Source organism: Triticum aestivum, chromosome 5B (genome assembly GCF_018294505.1).
Source record: "Triticum aestivum cultivar Chinese Spring chromosome 5B, IWGSC CS RefSeq v2.1, whole genome shotgun sequence".
NCBI classification, from domain to species: domain Eukaryota; kingdom Viridiplantae; phylum Streptophyta; class Magnoliopsida; order Poales; family Poaceae; genus Triticum; species Triticum aestivum.
The window spans coordinates 572,429,180-572,434,477 of NC_057807.1; positions in this window are offsets into that span (position 1 = coordinate 572,429,180).

Consider the following 5,298-nt stretch of genomic DNA (forward strand, 5'->3'; position numbering starts at 1 on the left):
TAATACCTAGCTTGTATTTCATTACTTCCGAGTTATATGTATAGAAGCGCCTCACTAGACTCAATGCAGTGGGGACCAAAGCCCATGTCAGAAGTTTGCGCATGTTTATTTCTACTTTGGTTTATGATTGTCTGATCTTGCTATCGTTGTCATGCAAAGGACCTGATGTATGTAGCGTAAAAGCAAAGATGCCAAGTTCTCTCTGTACGTACACACTAACTAATATCTACTTGTATTCTTATGAAATTCCATTTTTATTTGTGCTTTTTTCTGCTCAACCTACAGAGTGACACGTGTAAAACTCTTTTTCGCAGTTATGATTTTAGAGATATGGCTGATTTCACATGTTTTTGGGTCATAAGATATCTGCCATTGCGAGGCACTCTATAGTCAATTTCAAGCAACTTTGTTACTAATCGTAAATCACAATGCAATTCCCTTCAAAATAGTTAGATGCTTTTTTTGGCAGTTTGGTGATATTTTACATGAGAAAATGCATGTTGTACTTATCTTTATGTGTTGCAATATATCACTTAATATTCATGATCATCGCCTTCTTCTTCATTTCTTCACATATATATATACTTAAATTATTTCTCAATCTCCCGCTGCAACGCGCGGGGTATCCTCTAGTTCTAAATCAAGACATATACTGTAAGCCAGGTCCACCGCCACCCCATGTGTATGGCGTGTTCTACTGCAGTGTTTTTCACCCGAGAATTGGAAGAATGTTGAGATGCAAAATTTGAAGATATAGACCATTTCTTCAATGATAAAAAAGACTTTGACTAACAGGGACATTTGTCAACAATTTTTTTCATTTTAATTTACCCAAAATACTTTATTTAATTAAGAAATGTGCAAAGTAGTGAGGTTTGATAAAGAACTGAGTGTTAAGTTTTCTTTCAGAATATGAGAGTGAAGTTTTCAGCCTGTTTTATCGCTCGAAAGTAGGCTTGTTTTTTCACATGGTTATGTCGGACTTTGAGATGGGAATATGTACGGAGAAACTAGAGAATACCTCGCGCGTTGCTGCCGGAATTGGTGGATAAAAATTTGGCTTGATAACATGAGAATCAAAATTTGGGTTGATAACATGAAAAATAGAGGTACACTCTTTTGTAAATAAATTTCAAAGCCAAATGTACACTCTTCACCGGACGGAGGGAATATGACACATGGATGTACTATTGGTATGATAACATGAACACTTGCCAAGATTTGTGCAAAATTATGACCCTTTTGTGTACCTTAAAAACAAGAGACGAATTATGAGTATACCAACTATAAATACTCATTTTTTCGTAAGGTTCACAAATGACCTTTGTTTTGTCTATACCTTGTTGCCCTCATTATTCTAACGTTTTAATCGTGTAACTTTGAACTCACAAACACCTTGACAACACAGTGTGCCCGCACGAAGCTGCGGCGATATTTTAAAGCCGGTTAGTCCAGTCATTTCAATCAAAAGTGAAAATATATTTTATCTTGTCCCCAGTTAGCTTTGTTGATTTGTACACAGAAAGAGGATATTCAGCTGGTGAGTTCAGTTCCATCATTCAGAAACAATATCATGCACCTGTTTAATTAACACGTTAGCTTTGTTAGTTCCACACATGAAGAAGATATTTATCCACTCATCAAAAAGAGACGAAAAGAAGAAGATATCCATGAGAGGACGTGAGAGCGTTCCTGATGAATGGACGTACAAGCCTGCCCGACCATACGAACCGTGCGAGACGATAAGAGACGACAGGGCGGCCAATGGCGCGCCGGAGACACGCATGGGAGCGGCGTCCACGGCCATGCCGCGCTCCCCAAGGTGCCTACCGAGTACCGAGTGAGGAGAGAAATATCTGGCTCCACGCTGCTCCCGGTATGTCCCTCCCGCGCATGTCGATCACATGATGGAAAGACTAGCTCGGGCACGACACGACATCGTATGCGTCGACGTATCGATCGATAGAACCAATCCCCCAGACGGCCAGACATGATGCATGCACTCGGGACAGCGTTCGGCAGCACCCACCCGCCGTGCCGACGTTCGGTGGATGGCTCGGCTCGGCTGATACATATGCCTATCATCGATCATCGGTCGAGATGGGTGGTGGGATAGAAGTAGAACCGATCGACCAACACGGCTTCCACAACGATCGACGCGCCGCGTCTTGCCTCTTTGCCTCACGCCATCTACGCGAACCGTTGTTCACTGAAGATGCCGGGCACGGACGTGGCTAGACATACCGACAGTCTTTGCAGGCACCTGCAGGCTACTGCACATGTATGTGGCTGTTTTAGTTTGCAAAGGAAACAGAAGTAGGGTGTATCTAGCTGGGGCCTGTCCATGTCGTCATGGAGGAGTACATGCATGTGCTGAGGATTATCATCAGAATTGCCTCACAATTAGTTACAAGAGGATAATGCTTCGTGAGAAAGGCACGAGTGACCTTAGAGCATCTACAGGCGAACTTGGTAAATCCGGTCCTCAAACTCCCGCGGATGCGTCCCGACGTGTCCGCGGCACACTGACCGGTCACATCTCAAATTTTTCTTCTCACAACCGGACACCTCAATTAGCAATACCTCAAGTCCATAAAAATCATGCAACTACGTAAACATCATCCGGCCACTACATCAGGACATCCCATTGGACTATAAAAATTTGGCATGTTCTACCTACATGCAAGCTATGTTAAAGATCTTCCACGGCTGCCTTGCACTTCCCAACACCCTTTCCGCCCTTCTCGCAGAAGTAGCTATCAAAAACGCAGTATGGATCGAGCCGGATCTGCTCATCGTCGGAATTGTCCGACCTATCATTCTCGCCCTTCTCCTCCTTGGGGAGGCAGTCCGGCCATGTCACAGACCACCCGATTCAGCTCTCGGGCGAGGGCGCGCGTGTTCCTCTACTGCCGCTTCTTTACAATGCAGACGCAGATGGCTTGCTCCTCTATGGCAGCGCGCGCCACCGCATCAACCGCCTCCACCACCATCATGTCGGCAGCGAGCCAGACCTCGGCAACCCTCATCCTCTCCTTCCCATGACGGGCACAACGGTCCCTGTAGGACTCATCCTCCGGTAGACTGGTGATGGGAAAAGTGAAATAGGAATGCTCTCAGGAGGACCATGATGATCCAGTCCCGAAGGATCCGATCGACCGCTGCATCGACGAAATGGACTAGCGCCAGACAGATCCAGCCGTCGGTCCGGCGCAGTCCTCCTGGGAGCGGCCGAGTACAATGCAGATGACCATTGCCTCCTCCAACCCGCATGGGACAACACCCCAGTCAACGGATTCGGACTGGTCAGAGTCAGATTCGCTACCCGCCATGTCGGAGATGACTGGTTGAGAGCTAGCGTGGTGGAGTGGAATGGAGGGGAGTAGAGTGAAGTGGCTAGGGTTTCATCCAGGGAAGCGGATGAGGACGAATATATATGGGGCCGGGTAGGCAAGCATGAGTCGGGTTTGACGTGGAGGATGCTCTCAGTCCCGCTCGGGCCTCTCCATATCCGCTCCATATTTCGGCTAGATATGAGGGGTGTCAGTCAGCCCAGGCGTTTGAGGCCGGTTTGAGGCGTCCGTGTGGGTCGTTTTTTGTTTGACCGGTCAGTGACTGAGTCGTCCGCTCGGGCGTATGAGGGGGGTTTGAGGCGCCCGACTATGGATGCTCTAACCCTAGCCGCCACCCGTGATCCGATCTCTCTTGCTGCCGCTAGGCAAAGCCCACGTGACATCGGCAAGGAGAGAGAGGTTGTAGGAGGAGCTCGTGGGTTTCTGCGGTACGACGACAATGATTCGTGGTCAAGCTGCGGCTGTAAGCATGTGATGCTCGACGACGGTATTTGTGGTCTAGCGCGGTGATTTTCAACGGCAACACGGTCTGGTTGGCCACCGGAGAACAGGGAGTTGGTGTATGGTCCTGGACAGTGGCGAGGCTGACATCAGAACCAGAAGTATCATGCAACGGCATCGGTGATTTTCTAAGGTTTCTTAGGGAGTCTTCGAGTTTGGTTTGGGGCGGCGAGACCGTGATGCTGCCCCGTATAGGAATAATGTTCTCCCTACTCTTTCCCTGTTCTGTTGGTGTGTTTATCAACGGCCAAAGACATGTGGAGCCGTGTCTCCGGCGGGTCTTCCAGAATTTGGTCGGTTTAGTTACCCGGTGGATCTGTATGGATATGGCCGGCATTCGTGGTCTTAAGAGTTTACGTGACCTTATCGGCATTTCCTTTCTAGTGTGGCGATTTGCTTTGCAGATCGCGGTCGCCGTTGTCTCTTGGTTGCATCGACGACTTCGTGGCTGCTTCTACATACTTCTGGGTTTTAAAAGTTTGCTCCGTCGAGGTGTAGGCCTAGGCGGCATCAAGCTATGCTCATGGCGCTCCGCGAGTGGATGTAAGAGGAACGCACACATGCACACCCTACCCCTATGAGCACCTCCGAAAGACTGAGCCGGCATATCATCTTGAGATTTTATGAAGTCACCGTAGGCGCCTCGTAGTCGACGGGATCGTCTCCTCCCACTGAAAGCATGTCGCCGGAAATCATGAAATAAATCTAGGATAAACGCGAGCACCAAGACTTGAACCCTGGTGGGCTGGGAATACCACTGTCCACCTAACCATCTCAACCACAGGTTGATTCGCAGGACTAGTGATACTTAATAGATGACATTGAGCTCTTTCGCAAAAGAAAAGGTTAGAAGAGGATAATGACCCAATAAGAAAATATAAACCTCTCCTTACCGGAGGAGCATCCCTCTACAGAGCAACTAATTGACGAGCGCTCCTTCGGGAGCCTCGCAACGATCATTGCCACTTGGCGCGCTCTCAGCCATTCGCCACGTATCGCGCTCTGGGCGCTCCCTCCGGGTTTTTTTTCTTATTTTTCCGCACGTGTTTTCGGCTTTTTTAACGGGTTTTTTTCTGGGTTTTTTCGATGTTTTGGTTTTCCACATGTCTTCCCTAGCTTTTCGACCAAATTGTTTTTTGGGAAAAAACAATTTGCGCAAAAAACATGTTTCTTTCTTTCACGAGAGGCACGGTTTTTCTTTCGCGAGAGTCATGGCCGTGCCTCTCGAAAACGGGAAAAAATGTGTTTCCTATTTTTTTCCTTTCACGAGTGTCACGGTTTTGCTTTCGTGAGAGGCACGGTTATGCTTTCGCGAGAGTCACGGCCTTGACTCTCGAAAACGAAAAAAAATACATTTTCTGTTTCTTTTTCTTTCACGAGAGTCACAGTTTTGCTTCCGTGAGAGGCACGGTTGTGCTTTCGCAAGAGTCACAGCCGTGCCTCC